The sequence below is a fragment of the Topomyia yanbarensis genome, chromosome 3, assembly GCF_030247195.1.
Source record: "Topomyia yanbarensis strain Yona2022 chromosome 3, ASM3024719v1, whole genome shotgun sequence".
In the NCBI taxonomy this organism is placed as follows: Eukaryota; Metazoa; Arthropoda; class Insecta; order Diptera; family Culicidae; genus Topomyia; species Topomyia yanbarensis.
In genome coordinates this window covers 365,231,536-365,252,409 of record NC_080672.1, presented here as the reverse complement: position 1 = coordinate 365,252,409, position 20,874 = coordinate 365,231,536, and the positions used below count along the sequence as shown (strand labels likewise).

Genomic DNA, 20,874 nt, shown 5'->3' with positions numbered 1-20,874 from the left:
TGTTATAAATAGCTTGATTGTTGACGCTCTAGTAGTTAGCGTAAAAAAGCTGCGCACATGTCTTCGGTTGTATATTAGTCCTTTCAGGTATTTCGGTAGTGCTTATTTTATACCGTTTAAAATGTACCTCAGACAGTATAACAACGCGCTCAATTCATTTCTTATAATAATTCTAAAGTATATTCACGATAAATAATGCTTGTATTACGAAATCTTCAATAACATAAATATTTCAACAAATTTCTCGAAATACATAAAGTAATCATTTTTCATTATATTGCATTGTTTTTGGAATGTCATGTTTCGTCGGTATGAAAAAACAAAAAATAATAAAATCGTTAACCTGCCGTAAGGTTTAATTAAACATAAGCAGCACTCGCGACTGTGAGTTGTTCGGAGCTAAAGTTGCTTTTTTGCAAACCGAGTATTTCAAATTTAATTCATCGAACGATAAATCTATCAGAAATTCTCGGCAGCCGGCTGCTGAGATAGATCGTTTAAATAGAACGTATTATTTATCGAAGGGATTCAGATTTGTATACATGGTCTCCATAACGACGTTTGTTACAGTAATATTCCTTTCCTTCTCCGACAACTAGAAGGGCGTGGCCTGCACCGTTATTAGCATTTCAAAGTATAGAACTTTCTAAACGTGTACATTGAGGATGGATAGCTACTCCCAGTTATACAGAAAGTTGTAGACAATGACATTGTCCATCTAATTCTCACTTTTAATAATATTTGAGTGTCGATAGTACTCGTTTCTCTTATGCTACCACTTTCCTTGATTATCGAGATTGATTGTGTAACTACTCCAGAATTTGATTCAGACTTTTTTCTACAGCGGTCGGTGCGATGATTTAACTACCTATGTACTTTTGAGAAAATATTCTCGACAGAAAAAAGACGCCTGTTCCAAATTAATAGAAATGACCCTGTAGTATGAGATGGTTTTTCCCTGCTCCAATAAAGAGTAAAGAATAAAGTATGAAATACAGTCTATTATGATTGAAACAAAAATTATAGCCTGGTATGAACTTTACAAACTTTTGCTTCTAGTTATGTTGTTCATAATGAAGGCTCTATTCGAGATGAGAGGATCTAGCAACCCTGCTTGGATGTAAATGGTGAAAATGAGAGCTGAGTATTATTTGGCGAAATGTTGCGTGCAAATCTAGTTTTTAAATATGGAGGGGTAATTGAATAGTGTGTGAATAAGTGGGATATTCGAAAATAATATTGGTTTCCGCGTCAACACCTATGGTGATACGAAAAACTCGATGTAATTTTGCATAGTCAAATCTATGACATCCATCTTGCAACTGTAGACGCTGTAAAAAGGGAGTATTTTTGGATTTCTTATATTTACCGGTTTATTTACATGCGACAACATTATAGTCAATAGTGCAAGTATTGGCCATTATTTAGATGTGAAATATTTTTAGTAGGGTTGCCACCCCTCCGGGTTTGACCCGGAGACTCCGGTTTTCGGGAACGATCCCCGATCAGAACGACATAACAGAAAACTATCAAATTTATATCTTATGTTGATATTTATTACTCACTGTGTTATTTTTGTGATTTCCCAATCAGCAAGGCAAGCAAACATATATCAAGTTTATATCTTCTGGTGATATCATTGGACTGCTAATATGATTTAATGTACGCATATAACGATGATGTTATAATAAGTTATGCATATGTTCTTTCACAATTATCTTTGAACGCTAAGGGTACACTGCAAACCAGGTTAATGACCATATGGTTAAAGCCCCAATAAACAAATCAATCAATCAACTGGGAATGATTGTTACAATACACAAATGACCGTCAATTTACTAATACGCTAAAGTCTCTTTTCATGCATCGTTATTCAACTTTTTTTCCTCAACATTGTCTCGAATTTTCTGATTATCTGATATAATATTCGCAGTTGGTAGATCGCACTACCGTAAATGATTTGTATTTATAGGAATTTATTAGGTTTAGATAATTGTACTGGTTTGCTTAATCTTCCTAATATTAAAAGTGCTAATAACAAAACCTCTTGAAATTTCAAAAAGCAAACCTCGAAACTTTGGTATTTGTTTCTTTCGGAATCATAAATAACATTTGTCGTATTATCCGTTAAATAATGTACGTAAATTATCCGCTCAATGTTACCATATCGCATCGACATTATTACTAGAAATCGTGTAAAACATGTTAACGTACAAGAGAAGCGCCGAAGTGCACTATTCAGAATCTAAAAATAGCCCCACTTTCCTAATCTGCAAAGATACAATAGAGCTATTCAGTCTATCGTAATATAGACAGCTGTAGTAGCTGATAATTCTGGGCGGATTGTTTACATGGGGGCTCCGTTGGTTTGAGTGGTAAAGCTAAGTATGCACCTCTTGCGAAATGAAATTTCCTATACAAAACCTATGCATAAAAAACGTCGCGAAATGTTCGCGAAAAAAAATTTCGTTTCCATTTCGTAAGCGGTACGCAGCTCTCGCGAAAACGATAACGAAAAATGAAGTTAGCTGAGACACGGATCGACAAACGATAAGTTTCATAATAGTTCCGCGAGACAGCGCTGCTTTCTATGCGCTGTCACCAAGGCAAACTTTTTCCTTGCGAAATAATGGTCAGCGGTATTATTTCGCACGGAGGCTCGCGAAATTTTGACAGGTTGCAATGAAAAAATATAAGAAAACACAAGATTGGCAATTTTTTTCATCGCAACCTGTCAAAATTTCGTGGTTTAGAAATTCAATATTTCGAATTTGAATGGTAAGTTTAAAAATATTACTGGAAGTGATTGTTTCTAGTTTTAAACAATTAAATTTAAATAATTAATATTATTTGCAGCACACCCAAACAAAGCAAATCAGCTCAACTAATCTTGTCTCAACATCCTGGATCTGGCAATCAGCCAACCAACATTAAATCGATACAACCGCAGCAGTACCAACTACTCCAAATCCAGCAACAGCCCCTCAAAAAAGGACCACATAGCAATTACTGCTCAAACGAACAACAGGAGTTTACGAATGATGGACACATCGGAAAACATTTCATCGGCACATTCTGCCTTAAAACATGTCTGCCACTATTTTTGAAAATATCACTGCCTACACAGTGCTCGTGATTCCATTCCAGCAGCAGCAAGCAATCACTATTCGAGTGCTTATCGCCAACATTTCACAGCAAGCTCAGCAGCAGAACCACCTTCAACCACAACATCAGAAAATTAAGATTTCTTCCAGACCATGACCATCATCCTAAAGGTCGGTAGCAATAACGTTCAACCGACGGTACAACCTGGTCAGCAACCGCAATTAGTGCAATAGATCCAACCCAAATGTAGATTTACCAACTGCAAAAAAGATAGCAACAGCACATTCAAACACAGTAGCAGCAGCATACTATACTGTACCATGCGGTGTGCAGGACTTTTTTATTCAGTTGGTGCGGCAAGGTGAGACATTTTTATTACCTTTTTTATTTCGAAAGGATCAGTACCGTGTTTAGTACATTGTAATGTAATACCCTATTCTTCTTTAAAAAGCTCGAGTTCACTCATTTACGGATATTTTTTTATTATGATTTTTTTCAGATCGAACACCAACAACATAATATCATGGTAATCACCCAGCAAGAGAACGCAGTGATAATGGGCCAACAGAAAACACAACATCAAGATGCAGGGAAGTGAGCAGGCAAAAGAAGGCATCGTTTTTTCCGCAAGGTCGCTCTGGTCAAAATTTCAGCGAATTGCAAGGAATAAACCACCCGAGGGACAGTACCCGTGCTGATTCAGGACGATTTCCCATACTTTGTACCTTGCTATTGAATTTTAATACCCGATCGAAACGATGGCAAGCGCTGCCGATAACTGGGTCAAAAAGACGACGGATCAAGAAATTTCTGCACTCGGTAAGTGTTTTTTTGTTATAACCTATTTTTGAAGCGATCATTGGGATGGGATTTGAATTTTTCTTTTCAATACAAATAGGTTAGCGAACTGAGTACATATCATCAAGGATAAGGATTCAGAGCCGGCGGCTGGCAGTCCAGAGAAAGAGAATGCGGAAAAACCTAGTCCACCGGCAGTAGAACCAAAGCTGCACCTGATGTTTGGAGTTCGGTAGCTACAGAAATTCTGACTCTAGCAGCTCCTGAAGAAAAGCTGCAAGAGAAAATGGAGAAACACCTTCCTCCGCGGAAGATGCAGAGGCATTCAAGTAAGTCGAAATCTGCAGAAAATTTTGATTAGGACATAAGGAACATTGACAGCCTCTCTTTGTTTACTTTCTCTTTCGATTATGACGTCACTATAACACTGCACTAATTTTCCAGTACATAGCCGATGGTTTTTACTAAAATATTAGGCAAAGAGTTGAGTACTAAATATTGAAACGACCGAGTAATAAACAGAAGAGAAAGACCCCAAAGAGAATCTCATTGTTGCTTACGTCCTATTCTAAATTTTCTCCCGAAATATTTAGTATCAGCTTTAAAATTATCCGTGACTAATCTTTTAGCCCGGCGGATGCAAGTTTGCTAATGAAAGATGTTCACTAAGGTCTAGTAGAATTAAAGCTGGATCTGAAGGTGCAGCGAATCGCCGGTTGGTTGGTTAAAACTTTCGAAGTTTTGCACGTGAAGCCGGGATTACTTCAGGGAGTTTATGCGATGGGTTTCAACGCCCTTCCAAGATTCAGGAGATGGCTCTGTTGGCCGGTCCGCCACGGAATATAATCGCCCAGAGTCAGTCGGGAACAGGAAAAACCGCTGCCTTTGTGCTGGCAATGCACAGTTGAGTCCATCAGTTAAAAAACTATCTGCAGGTGATTTGCCTTTCCCCCACGTATGAGCTGGCAATTCAGAAGGGGGAAGTAGCTGCCAAAATGGCAAAGTTTTGTCCGGAAATCAAACTTCCTTACGCCGTTCGCGGTGAGGAGACCGTCAAAGGGGCGAAGCTGACTAATCATATCATCATCGGAACACCCGGCAAGCTAATTGACTGGGGTATAAAGTTCAGGACGTACGACCTAGTTTTTCCTATTTGTACTGGACGAGGCGGGTGTTATGGTCGGTGTTCTTCTTGGCCACGTACGAGCGCGAGGTAATGGAGTTTGCCGAGTACATCGTACCCAATCCGATCGTCATTCGGCAGGCGCGGGAGCAAGAATCACTCGATAACATCAAACAGTACTACGTCAAGTTCCGCAACCAGGACGAGAAATTGTGTGATTACCGTCGGACAAGCGATCATTTTCTGTCATATGATGTATAGGACAGTTGTAAACGTCCAAGTAAACTTATTTTCAGAACTGTTAATCGATCGAAACAGGTACGAAAAACGGCCGGTTGGTTGACCTGCAGGATGTCCCAGGATGGTCACTCGGTAGCGGTACTGTCCGGTAATCTAACGGTGGAGCAACGGTTGGAACGAACGTTTTGTCCAGGGGTAAGTTCCACCACTTGATTCTGGCTACAGCACCAGGTTACGGAGAGATTCTTTCGTCTTAGGTATCGACGTCGAACAGGTGACCATTGTCGTCAACTTCGACCTGCCGATGGATTAGCAGGGACGAGCCGATTGCGAAACGTATCTACATCGAATTAGACGCACCGGTAGATTCGGTAAGTGTGACTCATTCTTGTGATCCTATAGATTGTATTTCTTCCCACTTCTTTAACAGAACGGAATCACCATCAACCTAGTGGGCAGTGATCGAAACATGATGATTTGCAGATCAATCAAAAAACACTTCCGGAAAAAGATTCAGTTGCTAGACGCGGAGAACTCGGACGAAATTGAAAAGATCGCACCGTAAAGTGTTTTCGACCAGCTACTGGTCATACTTGTTTTGATTCTGAATTTATAATTTTATATTTTTTTAATTTACAAATGTAACCAACAGGGTATCGCAAGCTAATAAATTTACAATTACAATTACAATCTCTACCCAGTTCTATCCAAACATTTGAAAAGGGCCTAACCACAAAATGTAACAAATTGAAATTTCATGTTTTCCATTAACAAATATCTACCCGAGCACGTACATAACGCAACATTTGATTATGAAGAATTTTGATAGCGATTTTACAACAATTTATGAAAGGGCCTAATTGATTTTTATGACCGAACTGATTATGAAAAGACCTAACTGATTGAAAAGTGCCTAACTAGCAATACACTCGTTTTAAATGGATTATAACGTATTATTGGATTATGACTGATTGTAAAAGGCTTATAACATCTTTTCCATAATTTACATACAGGGTCAATTTGACCATCAAATTAGAATTCAGTTAATTCGTCTAACTTTCGGTGTAATATCAGACTTGAACAGCATTTTTTGTGTGAGGTATTCTGCCGCTAGAAGCAAAACTGTCCCATGTTCTATGGGAATCCCTATACACATGGGACAATTATGCTTCTGGCGGTAGTAATACAAGTAGTAGCAATATGCGCAATTCCTTAGTGTTTCATGCAATAAGAATTACCACGAATTACTTATGGCAATAAATTTCAATTACGATTCTCACAATTGTTATACCAAAAATAGGTTTGTATCCGTACTGATTATTGGTAGCATTCCCTGAGACTTCCGGAACCTTTAGTAGTAGCCATTGTTATCATAATCGATTTTTAACGTAGTTTAAAGCCTAGGGTTTGGTTCGACCTGAAACCGGTTGAGTCGGAGTCGGTTGTTATATTTGCGTTATATTTCCGGATTCCGAAACGTGTTTCGAAAGGTAGTTTCCCCGAGACTTGTGAAAGCGGTAAAGGCGGCCAAGGCAATCAGATTTGCTTCTTAACGGTCAAACGCCGATTTAGACTTACGATTCGGACAATTACAATAGATTTGGTTTGAGCGAATTTCGATCATTTCCCTGGGTCTTCTAGAACCGGTAGAAGCAGCCAATTTAGATAGAAATTGGCCAGCCAATGATTTAAATTTCCGATTGCAGGAATTGTGCTGTCTAAATTGGTCAGACTGAACTTCCCCGAGACATCCGGAACCGTCACAAATAAGCATTATGATTAATCATTCTCGAAATATGATTCACGCTGAGTACGTCACTTCCCTGAGAGCTTCATGAATGGCAAATAGGTTTACAATTGTTACCGATTTCATACACATCCGTGATGAATTAATAAAATACATCATTTAAAACATTTAAATGACAACAGAAATATAAAAAAGAAATAAACAAACAACAGCTGATGTCGTTTTCCAGTTATCAAAAGCGACATCTAACAGCAAACACACAGACTAGTTTTCGCGAGCAAATGTCAAAATTCCGCACGGAAGAAGGAAAAATATTTCGCGACCTCATTTCGCAAGAGGTGCATACTAAGCTTAACGAAGTAAACGGGCTGCCGAGAATTCTTGAGCGTTTTTTCAAAACGTCATATCTGCAATGAGTTACTCTCTGTTTATACTTTCTCTTTCGATTTTTACGGCGTCACTATAACACTTTTCACTTATTTTACAGTACAGATCGAAAGACGGTGGTTTTAACTAGCATATTATGCAAAGAGCTGAGGGATAAATGTTAAAGTGACCGAATTATTAACAGAAGAGAAAGTAAACAAAGAGAGTAACTCATTGCAGATATGACGTTTTGAAAAAACGCTCAAGAATTGTCAAACATGAACTGCATTTATCAAGACCAGGGATGCCAGGTACACTGATTAACCTGTGTTTCACAGATTTTCAATGTTCTGCACAGATTTTTAAAACTGCACAGATTTCCACAGTTTTCTGTTTCAATGCACAGATTTGAACAGTTTTCTATTGTACGGCACAGACTAGCACAGAATATTCAATTTTTGCTTCGAGAAAAGACTGAAAAAGTTCGCACAACACAGATTTGCATAGATTCTTATATAGACTGCGCACAGATTTCGAGAAATATGACCTGGCATCCCTGATCATGAGTTCATTCTTGTCGTTATCTTGTCGAACTCAATTGAATACTTTACGCTGACGTCACAAATGAACTGAGTGTTCATTTTTGACAGTTCGCTTGTACTGTTTACATGGACTTCGAAAAATTCTTTACGATTTCCTTCGAGCGAATCTAGTCGTCCACAAAATTTTCTAAGTCCATGTAAACAGTACAAGTGAACTGTCAAGAAAAGTGAGGTTAACTGTATCAGTAAAGATCCTAATGGCAAAGCGTTTTATTTTCCAGGCATAGGTGCAATTAACATGACACGTTGGCTTCCAATGGAGGAGCAGAACGTAAACCTCCTTGTTCCGTCAGAATTCGTAGAGTGCATTTCTAGTGTGTGTATTCACATGTTCCGTACGTCAAAATTCGTGCCATTGGTGTGTTATCCGTAGGAACTCCATGTAACTGATTTTGAGGTTCCGTTGATGTGCTGTGTCGTTGTCGAATGAATTCGAGTCGTGTCAATAGCACTTCATCCGACATTTTTTGTTAAGAGTTCTATACAAACGATCAGCTATCATATATAAAACTGTCAGCCAATTTAAACATTTAAAGTATTTATAATAGTGTTTTTTTTTCAATTTGTTTATTTGATAAGGCACGTATGCGTTAGCTTAAAGGTGCCATTTTTTTCATTGTTTTACATTTTGAATTTCTTAAAACTAGGGGGTTACACATTTCAATATTATTTTGTTTTATATAATGAAACTAAAAAAAAACTTTACAGCTAACTTATACATATAAAAGAGGGTATAATATAATATTCGTAAGATTTGGGGGACGGGTCATTTTGTGTGTTCTTTTTATAGTAATTCACTTTATGATTTTTAGAAGGGAGATTGTAGGAGAAATTAATTATTAACTAAGTGGAACATTTTACCAGCTTATTAACTAGAAATAACTAGAAAGAGTGGTTCAAGATTAAGGGGAATTAATTAGGGCTATTTTAAAGTAGTGGTACTGTTGGGCATTTCTTAACGAGATTAAATATTGATCAACTAAAACTAAGCACTTAAGTTTTGGGAAGATATTCAAAGGGAGAAGGGGTGAAGTCATACATCTGTGTATCAGAGACATGGGAGAGAGGGTGGACAAGGCTGAACGGAGGGGGGGGGATATAAACTTTCAGTTTCCGTCATCAGGAATCAACGGCCAGGATTACAGATTCGAACGGATGTATCAAGTATTGGGACGCCGGGCGGTTTTCCTCGAGCCGGCAGGGGTTCCTCCAGACGATTTCGTAGTACGGCTCAGATACGGATCGGGAACACACCGCGCTGCGTGTGTGATGTTGTACTGTAGATCTCGTGTTGTTGGTTCATTCGACAGATGTTTTGTCTCGTCTTGGAGTCGTATCAAACCATCGTTGGGGTACGGTAGGCAGAAGAGGGCACTTCTGGGAATGATAAGAGAAAAGATAGGGGCATTTAAATTTGGATATTGATGGTTTTGAGGAACGTGTATATAAGGGACATGTAGAGAATATCGCGGCTTGCTAGTACATCTCGAACCGGGACATTGGGTGATCTTCCTCGGGCCCGAAGGGAATCGAAAAGTTGAGATCTGGCAGAACAGTACTCGGCGCATGCCCAGACAACATGTTCGATTTCGTGATAACCGTTGCCACAAGCGCAGATACCGCTATCCACGAGCCCAATACGCCGGAGATGTGCGTCCAGCGTGTAGTGATTGGACATGAGCCGAGACATCACGCGAATGAAATCCCGACCCACATCCATCCCCCTGAACCAAGGTTTCGTTTATATTTATAATAGTGTTGAAATGCTCTGTGTCGCTGTAAAACTTATTCGGGGGACGTACAATTCCGGTTGGTCATATTCCATCATGAAAATAATCCGACCGAAAAGTTATTTTCGATTTGTTTTCCTCCATCTATGACAGGTGGAGGAAAACAAACCGTTTAACACACTAAAACAGTTACAGATTGTCAAGTACTCTATAGCGGACCACGCTTATGTGCGTGTTAATGGATGTAGAAATAAGCATGTAGAATCGAGAAAGCTTACTGAAGTGAATCTGCGTGCGAGTAGTGGCTTTTCTTTCTGTACTTTTTCTTGATTCAACGGCTAGGTCACATTTACGTTTGATGCTCATCAATTTGCGTGGTGTGCTGGTCGGGGTATTAGTTTTTTGATAGGTATGTGAGGAAGCAATATTGAGGTTTTTTGGCGGTGTCGTTTTCATCGCGTGAATGGGAGGCTTAGCAAAAGGGAGGCTCTATATTCCATATACACTGGCAATTTTATTTAGTCCTCGGCAGCATATATTTCTGCCAGCCTCTTGTCTCTTCTGCAGCAAGTTTTATGCATTGAGCATATCTGGAGGGGGTTTGGAGTGGGGCGTGAGTGACATTGAGAGTCTCTTTGTTTACTTTCTCTTTCGATCATTACGACGTCACTATAACGCTTTGCACTAGTTTTCCAGTACATATCGAAAGTCGACGGTTTTTACTGGGATGTTATGCAAAGAGTAGAGTAGTAAGTGTTCAGACGACCGAGTAATGAACAGAGGAGAGGGACACCAGGGAGAGTCTCTCGTTGTTACTCGCGTCCTATTCTGGGTTTTCTCTAGATATGTATTCGGTTTATCTACTTATTGAATGCATACTCGAAGTATATTCGAGAAGATGCATAAAATTATGGAAGAATGAATGATACAGGGATTGAATATTTTCAGACCACATATTTGGTTTCTCAGCGTAGGACTATTTCAAGTAATCAAGTGCGTGTTTATGAATACAATAGTGACCTGACCTATAGCTTGCACCAGTGGGAGTGTGAAAGCGTTTTGGTTGTTTCGTTCGCACTCACGTACATGTTTCTCACATAGCGGTAACTCGACAAAATGGTGGTTTGTTTTGAGATGAGCAATAATATTTTGTATTCTTGTAATGAAGTTCTGTATCAGAAAGTTTATTTAAAGGAATAATTCTGGAGATAATTTTCGGTGGGACCTGAGTAGCATTGTGTTCCTTTCTTTTACTGATTTCGGTTTTGGGATTGGGTCGCATTGGGCTCGCTTGGAGTTGTCACATTTGTATGGATTTAGCAAATATTGGAGCGAACCTAGAGCGATTCTGGTCTAGAACCGAAATCAGCTTTTCTTCTCTGGTTTTCCGGTCTGGGTTGGAGAACGATGGATCTGATTAGCAGATTGTGCATCGAGTGGTGCGATGTATGTTAGAACGGTCGTCTCTCATTGTTTCTTGTGTCCTATTGTTGACTGTCTCCACTATTCATGCTACTCCTAATAATTTATTATGTAAAACGAATCGAGCGCGGAAGGATAATTCTTAAATTCGTCTAATTGAAAAAAAGGTCGTCTTCTGGATTACATAATAATCATTTTCTAATGCTGGCTCTCGTTCATGTTGACTAATCTAAATCGTAAACATAGTCGCGGTTTGCTGTAACTGTTTAGAATCAAACATAGCATTCCCTAGAGTTATTACATTATGCATTTCGGGTTATTTATTTTATTTCAATGACTGCAATATACATATAGAAGTTTTCAGACTTTGCTTCAGTAAAACATTCAACGCGATTGACTTAATACTATATCGATGAACTTGCTGAAGGATTTTCGGTTTAATAAAAGAGCAACACTCCCTATAGCTGACTGTATATAAGTTGCGGATTTCTCTCCTCGGAAAAAGTTCGAAAAATTAATTACGCGTATTCTGTATAATGTATAGATTTTATTGTCTACAAATATCTTGATATTTCCACTATACTACCAGCAATTACTTTTTCGCTATTCTCGTGGTTCTGCGGAGATGTTCTTGGTCCTAGAAATAGCGAGTATCGGACAGACTGCTCTTTCCTCTTCACGAAGATTTAGCTTGGGTACTTGCAAAAAGTTATATCGCTCAGGATTCACGCTTCTTCGGGGCAGAAAAGTTAATCGCTGTACTTTGTATTGCAGGCAATAACTAAATTGTTCACATGTCGTTTGAAAAATATTAGATTCAATTAAATATAACTAACACTCCCGACAGTCGGCTTTCCGAAGTTTGAGTTGCATTTTTACAATCTCCGAATTAATACAACAAACGATATATCTATCATAAATTCTCGGCAGCCGGCTGTCCAGAACAATAAACACATGATAACACCTCGGAGAGTGGCATAGATCGCATCACTTATCAAGGTGAATCCAGATTTATGTAACGCTTTACCATATCCCACTAACAAAAACCCCTTCCCGTGACAAGCGTGGAGATGCAGAGGTATACACGGTCTCCATAACAACGGTTGTCACACTAACATTCCTTTCCTTCCTCGATGACCGTAAGGACGTGGCCGGCGCCGTTATTGACTTTTCAAAGTTTAGAATTCTCGAAACGTGCACATTGAGGATGGATAGCTACCCCCAGGCCCCATTCGTTGATTCTTTGTGCAATTTCGATTATTATGGTCAGTCACGGAGTAGCAACCACGAATTGTCCGGTCATCATGCTCATGCTCATGCTCATAATGAAGGCTATATTCGAGATAGGTAACCCGAGCAAACGCAAAACCCATGCCCCATGCTCATGGTCCAAATTTACTCCCACTGCATAGTGTTTTGATAGTGTAACACCATCACCATGGGCCGGAATATCCCATTTAAAAATCATATTCTGATGTATTTATGGGTTTTTAAAAGCATTTCATGGTGTTTTGATGGTCGTAAAATTTGGCGCGGACTATATTCATGGTATCTTTATAGGGTTATATGGTGTTTGAACCCATGAAAATTTGCTCGGGAAGGCATTTTCACGTCGTCCTCAATAGTTTGTTGAACTCGGGTTTTTTCCCTATGGTAGTAAATTTGTTGTGCGTTGCCACTGTGTCTCATTAGAATCTGGCACTGACTTATCACCAGATTAAATCTAGTTATGTTGTTTAGTATAAGTTTAAAATCTCAGAAATATTGAAACAAGACCCTCCATAATCGAAACGATAGAACAATTTTTCTTCAGAAATTAACAACGGTCAAGCCGTTTTTGAGCTTCATTTTAATTTGCTTATAGCCTACGTCTCCTTACTAGGAAATAATTTGAAGGAGACGCCCTATATTTTTTTCGCAAATAATGTTACTCGTTCGACAGAATTAATTCATTTTGAATTTCACCCTTTATTTTTTACAACTTTTGCTTCAGCAAGAAGCAAGAGCACCGAAGAATTCGATTGCGAGTTAAGTTGCTGCTCTAAAAGAATAACTGAATTTCGTGCTTTTCCTTGTCCGGAGTGTAACAACCCTTGCACCATCCCCAAAGCACAAACATGATTTCTCCATTTTTCAAACCGCACTCTGGCCGAAATACGATAAAATTGAATTGGATAAATGTGATTGCGATGGTTCGTGTTGTGACTGGCTGGTAGCCTGCACCGAAAAACAACTTAAAAAACTCTGGCATTCTCTGATCCTTGCTTCTTTGGCTGACTGACTGACTGAGCGCTGAATGCCGACATTAGTTGGGAGTTCAAAAACGGTATTCGGCATCTGGAGGAGAGAGAAAACCACCACCGCCCGCCGTTGTGTCGTGATTGCTGCAATATTTTTCGAGAATGCAGCAAAATGAAAATTTCATCCATCATGATGCGGCGAACCGGGAAATGATAATAACTACTTTACCGGGCATCGTTTGCCGGGTAAAACACTTGACGGGGTTATTACGATTGATGCAATGAAATTCCGGATTTTTTCACGTCACTTTGATGGATCCAATAACCAGCGGGTTAAATTCAAACAAAGGAACAGAGTTCAATGCATCTGACAGACAGGCATGAAAATATTAATAAAAATCGTTTTCATTTACAACCATTTTGATGTGTTGCTGCAGCAGATTTCCCCTTTTCCCAGTCAGTGGTTTGTTAACGATCGGCAATTGTCGTTTGGCATGTCGCTGTTGTAAAATTGCCATTTATTCTCACGACCTCGCATCCTTGCTTCTTTATATCAAATCAGTTGCGAAAATGTACAAGAGACTCATGTCAAGCCCGAGGTTCATTAAACATAATGCAAATTAAGCGCCGATTGCATTATATTTATAATATTCCATCCCCATTTGGAAAGTACGTGACACGGCGAACGGAAGCGCACATAATTCTATAGAATAGGTCTGATTAAATTGCAATCACTAAAATTAATTCTAGCAGCATCCCGGAGTAAGTATGTCGCCCGTTTGTCCCATTCAGAGTGTCTGCGTGTGTTCCGAAGCAGTACCCGATGGCCTTTCTGTCCGTTCGAAACGACCCATTCGGGGCGGGGTCGGGTGTGGACCATCACTTCAAGCTGCACATATTCAGTATCATTATTATTATTATCCTCATCGGAACGGAACGTCATATGAGGGAGAGAGAGAGAGAGACCTGTGCTTCCTCCCGAATGGGGCTTAAAACAAGCGCGTATCATGCTGTTCGTCAAACGGTACGAGTCCGGTACTTTATCGCATGGTCTTTAGGATCCTTTTGAGGTCAGCGCATGCATCGACTCGATTTCGTTCGTAGCAGTAGGAGATGAAAAGTAAAACATTGATACTTGTTGTAGTGGACATTCACTGGTGATTATAGAGCCATGTAATTGAAAGTTAATCTTTATCATGAGATAGTGATTACAAAAACCTATTTTAATTCTCAAAGGAGGGGTTTTGGTTTTTTTGTTCCTTGTATAAGAGTTTTATAGAAGCCCTCTAACGTTGAAAACGTTTTTTCGAGTCCTGGAGGGCTGTCTTATGTCGACTTGGCTCGACAAATTGAGACAATGCCTGTTATGTTATGTTACTGTCCAATTTTCGTGGCATAACTGATCTGCTCAGGTCAGCTACAAATATGCGAACCGATTCAGAGATGCCGAACTTACATTTTTTTACAACCATCTTTGAAAGCGATTATCGTTCCTAATTATCTACTAGCTGGTGCTGAGAGTTTCCCGGCGACAGAATTACTCCCGATACCAATGACCGTTTTCGTGAGCCATTTAGTTCCCAGCCACTCTGGTGCAGTGATCACCAAAGATGAAATTTCTCTATAAAATAATATCCCTTGCTTCTTCTAGTTCGTGTTATTCGTTCGCTATTGTTCCTGTTGCTGGCTCATTGAATGACCTTTGCTACGTAACTGATCTACTCACAACTGTTGTTAATATCGAAACTTGTCGAGACGTGAGCCGATCTAGCGATGCCGACTAACCTGTCTTACATCCTTTTACATGCACCCTCGAAGGGTTTCTTCAAAGATTTGTTTCTAGAATGACCGAATTCAAATGATATTGTGTGTAAAAACGGCTCGCAGTATAGAAGTATCATTCTTGACCAGGAAGTTAAGAATTTTTCAAAAGTAATTCAAAACTTTGAATCCCTTTCCTTGGCGTGAAAGTACAGCGACGAGTATTCAATTTCGAAGCATTGCTCGTTCATTCACTAGCAAGCTAACTGAAGTTTTATGTAGAATCGATTAGTTATAAAATTTGCGTTTCGACTTCGTCTCATCAGAATGCGACACTAACTTAGCGACGGCGCCGGTGGTTGAGTGGTAAGCGTGCCCGCAACTCATTCCAGTTGGCCTGGGTTCAATTCCAGCCGAGGTCGTTGAGATTTTTCTGAGGTGAAAAAATCTGTGGTCACGTCTTCCTTCGGAAGGGAAGTAAAGCCGTTGGTCCCCGGTCCATGATATCGGTGGATCGATATCTAGTCCAGGTAGTGGAATCACCTCTCTGGCGTCGGTAAAGAAGAAGTATATCCAACTTCTATACTCTACTAACAAAAATATCCTCCTCCCGTGATACTCGTGGAGTGCGCAGTAGTATATACGGCCTCTAGCAAAAGCAAGTATCGGACTAACAATTCCTTCCCTTTCCATCCGCGATCTACGTTCGGGCCTGGCCGGCGCCGGTATTGATCAGAAACACTTTAGAATTACCAGGAGTTGCACATTGAAAGACGTTTCGCTAATTCCAAGCATAATTATCTACTGATTCCCTGTGCAACTTCAGCTAGTCCCGATCGATAACGGAGTAGCAGCCATGGGTGGTCGCACAAGCTCAAGCTCAGAATGCGACACTATCTTAGCGACAGGAGACTTTGGGTTGAAACGGTCTGCAAAACTAGGAAAAGCATAAATCAAAAAACAACTGCAAAGTTTCGAAACAATTGAGGATGGTGGAGTGTCATGGCTTGCTACAAAGAGAACAAATAATAAAAAGAAGTACAAAGAATCTTTCCAATTAAAAGACATTACATTTTTTTATCTTAATTCAATTCAAGTAAAAAAAATAACAGATAAAATAGTAAGAAAGCATAAAAGATTAAAAAATGCTAAAAAAATTTAAGAGTAGAGAGAGTAAAAGGAGTAAAAAGAATAAATAGTGAAAACTGAGTGAAAATGTGGAAACAGTTTACAGAAAGAATCCTCTAATAGCTTATAAAATAAATAGAGCAAAAAGAGCATGTGTATAAAATATAATACGAGTATAAAGAGTATAATTAGTATAAAAGAATGACAAGATTATAAAGGCAAAAGAGTGGAATTGTTAAATTAATGAAAAGAATGAAATGAGTATAAAGAGGGGAAAGAGTAGAAAATGGTAGGAATATAGCAGGTAAAATTAAAAAGAACAAAGAGTAACTAGAGTGAAAGAAACACAGTGAACACGGTAAAACAGTAAAAAGAGTAAGGAGAATAAAAAGAGCAAAAAGACTGAGTAGAGTAAAAAGTAAAAATTGTAAATGTTGTAAAAAGCATAAATGAGTAAAAAGAGTAAATGGAGTAATAAGCGTAGAACGAGCAGAACAGTTAAAGTAGTAAAATGAGAAGAAGTAAACAGAGCGAAATGAGCATAAACACTATAAAGATAAAAGACTACGAATTAAAAATAACAAAAAAAATTATGGAAGGTGTAAAATGATTTAACAAGTAAAAATGAAAAGAGAATAAAAATAGAAAACAAGTATAAGAAAAGGATAAAAAGCAAAAATGGAATAGCAAAGTGATAAGAGTTGAGCAAATAAAAATAAATAAATAAGAAGATAAAAATTTACGATAAAGAGTAAAAGAATAAAATAAAAGTTAAAAAATTGGTAAAACTAGAATGACTAAAACTATTGAACTAAGGAAATAGAAAAAAAAAAACAGCAAAAGTGGTATAATGAGTGAAAAGTGTTATAGTGTATGAAAGATATTCTTAAATAAATGCAGAAGAACAAAAAATCACATGGTCACTAAGAGTCAACTAGTAAAATGAGAATTGAAACAAACCGTGTAACAAAAGCAAACAAAGTAAGAAAGTAAAAGTAGTGATTTTAAAAATAAAGAAAAGAGTAAAGCAAGGAAAATTAGTTAAAAGAAAGTAAATCAAAATTTGAAAACTGAAGGTTAATAAAAAGAATGAAAATACCAAAGTAGTGAAAATAGTACAAAAAGAAAAAAAAGAAGCTGAAAAGTAGAAAGAACGAAAATAGTATAACACGTGGAAAAATTGACAGTGTAAAAAGATTTAAACGAGTAAACATAGTAAAAAAGGTAAAAGATAAAAAAAAGTTAAAAGAGTAAAAAAGTGAAAGAGTAGAAAGAGTAAAGGGAGTAAAAACAACAAATAGAGTAAACAGAGTGAAGTTGTAATAGTAAACAGAGTGAAACGTGAAGAGGTAGTGATAAAGCTAAGAAAACAAATAGAATAAATAGAAAACTGTGTATAAAATGTAATACGATTAGAAAAAGTAAAGAGTTTAAGCAGTAAAAAGAAAGACAAAATTATAAAAGCAGATGAATAAAGAGTCAAAATAGTAAAAAAATTGAAAAGAATAATAAGAGATGTTAAAGTAGAAAATAGAAAGAATAGAAAAAGTAAAAAGAGTAAAAAGAGGGATCAGTGTAAAAAGAAAAACTAAAGTAATAGAAAATCAGTAAAAACGGTAGAATAGTGAAAAGAGTAAGGAAAATAAAAAGAGCAAAAAAACTGACTAGGGTAGAAAGAATAAAAATATTATTAGAGTAAAATGTGTAAAAAGAGTAAATGCACTAGTAAAGGTAGAACGTGTAAAAAAGTGGAAAGTGTAAAGTGATTAAAAAAAGAAAATCGAATATAAATAGTATAAAAATAAAAGAGCAAAAAAATAAAAAGGGAAGCGAAAGTTATAGGATTAAAAAGATTTAACAGAGCAAAAACTAAGTACAATGAAAATAGGAAAAATAATTAAAGAGAAGATGAAAAATATAGAAAGAAGAAAAGAGAAAGAAACAGCACAACAAGTAAAATGAGATAAATGAGCAAAATAAGCAAAAAATGTAAAGCAAAGAAAAGAGTAAAAAAATAAAAACAATAAAAAGGTAAAACAGGAAAAAGAGGAAGAGTAAAAATATTGAACAAAGTAAATAGAAAGGACATCAAAAATGGTAAAATGAGCAAGAGCTGACAAATAGAATAGAAAGGAGAATAAATAAAGTAAAAAGAAAACAGTAGTAGGTGCAAAAATAGCAGAAAAAATAAAATGGGTACCAAGAGTACCCATTTTACTTATTTACTTTTTGCTAGTAAAAAAGAGAACTAAAATGATAAGAAGAGTAATAAAAGTAAACATAGAAAGAAGAGTAAAGGTAAAATGAGCATAGAAATAGAGAAAAATAAAAAGAATGAAATTAGTAACATTAGTAAAAAAGTCGATTGAAAATCGAAAATTGAAAATCGAATATCGAAAATCGTATATCGAATATCGAATATCGAATATCGAATATCGAATATCGAATATCGAATATCGAATATCGAATATCGAATTTCGAATTTCGAATTTCGAATTTCGAATATCGAATATCGAATATCGAATATCGAATATCGAATATCGAATATCGAATATCGAATATCGAATATCGAATATCGAATATCGAATATCGAATATCGAATATCGAATATCGAATATCGAATATCGAATATCGAATATCGAATATCGAATATCGAATATCGAATATCGAATATCGAATATCGAATATCGAATATCGAATATCGAATATCGAATATCGAATATCGAATATCGAATATCGAATATCGAATATCGAATATCGAATATCGAATATCGAATATCGAATATCGAATATCGAATATCGAATATCGAATATCGAATATCGAATATCGAATATCGAATATCGAATATCGAATATCGAATATCGAATATCGAATATCGAATATCGAATATCGAATATCGAATATCGAATATCGAATATCGAATATCGAATATCGAATATCGAATATCGAATATCGAATATCGAATATCGAATATCGAATATCGAATATCGAATATCGAATATCGAATATCGAATATCGAATATCGAATATCGAATATCGAATATCGAATATCGAATATCGAATATCGAATATCGAATATCGAATATCGAATATCGAATATCGAATATCGAATATCGAATATCGAATATCGAATATCGAATATCGAATATCGAATATCGAATATCGAATATCGAATATCGAATATCGAATATCGAATATCGAATATCGAATATCGAATATCGAATATCGAATATCGAATATCGAATATCGAATATCGAATATCGAATATCGAATATCGAATATCGAATATCGAATATCGAATATCGAATATCGAATATCGAATATCGAATATCGAATATCGAATATCGAATATCGAATATCGAATATCGAATATCGAATATCGAATATCGAATATCGAATATCGAATATCGAATATCGAATATCGAATATCGAATATCGAATATCGAATATCGAATATCGAATATCGAATATCGAATATCGAATATCGAATATCGAATATCGAATATCGAATATCGAATATCGAATATCGAATATCGAATATCGAATATCGAATATCGAATATCGAATATCGAATATCGAATATCGAATATCGAATATCGAATATCGAATATCGAATATCGAATATCGAATATCGAATATCGAATATCGAATATCGAATATCGAATATCGAATATCGAATATCGAATATCGAATATCGAATATCGAATATCGAATATCGAATATCGAATATCGAATATCGAATATCGAATATCGAATATCGAATATCGAATATCGAATATCGAATATCGAATATCGAATATCGAATATCGAATATCGAATATCGAATATCGAATATCGAATATCGAATATCGAATATCGAATATCGAATATCGAATATCGAATATCGAATATCGAATATCGAATATCGAATATCGAATATCGAATATCGAATATCGAATATCGAATATCGAATATCGAATATCGAATATCGAATATCGAATATCGAATATCGAATATCGAATATCGAATATCGAATATCGAATATCGAATATCGAATATCGAATATCGAATATCGAATATCGAATATCGAATATCGAATATCGAATATCGAATATCGAATATCGAATATCGAATATCGAATATCGAATATCGAATATCGAATATCGAATATCGAATATCGAATATCGAATATCGAATATCGAATATCGAATATCGAATATCGAATATCGAATATCGAATATCGAATATCGAATATCGAATATCGAATATCGAATATCGAATATCGAATATCGAATATCGAATATCGAATATCGAATATCGAATATCGAATATCGAATATCGAATATCGAATATCGAATATCGAATATCGAATATCGAATATCGAATATCGAATATCGAATATCGAATATCGAATATCGAATATCGAATATCGAATATCGAATATCGAATATCGAATATCGAATATCGAATATCGAATATCGAATATCGAATATCGAATATCGAATATCGAATATCGAATATCGAATATCGAATATCGAATATCGAATATCGAATATCGAATATCGAATATCGAATATCGAATATCGAATATCGAATATCGAATATCGAATATCGAATATCGAATATCGAATA

The 20,874-nt window shown here is 36.7% G+C and overlaps 1 protein-coding gene, 1 long non-coding RNA gene and 1 pseudogene across 6 annotated transcripts in view; 2 read left to right on the top strand and 1 right to left on the bottom strand.

The window, feature by feature from the left end:
* Positions 1 to 20,874, bottom strand: part of LOC131693017 (uncharacterized) — a 546,650-nt gene that overhangs the window by 453,131 nt on the left and 72,645 nt on the right. The window lies entirely within an intron of this gene.
* LOC131693023 (uncharacterized) lies at positions 2,635 to 4,330 on the top strand. The gene is made up of 4 exons (XR_009306134.1): positions 2,635 to 2,778; positions 2,857 to 3,466; positions 3,605 to 3,924; positions 4,004 to 4,330. It is a non-coding gene; the product is annotated as an uncharacterized LOC131693023 (long non-coding RNA).
* Positions 4,541 to 5,962, top strand: LOC131692665 (DEAD-box helicase Dbp80-like; annotated as a pseudogene).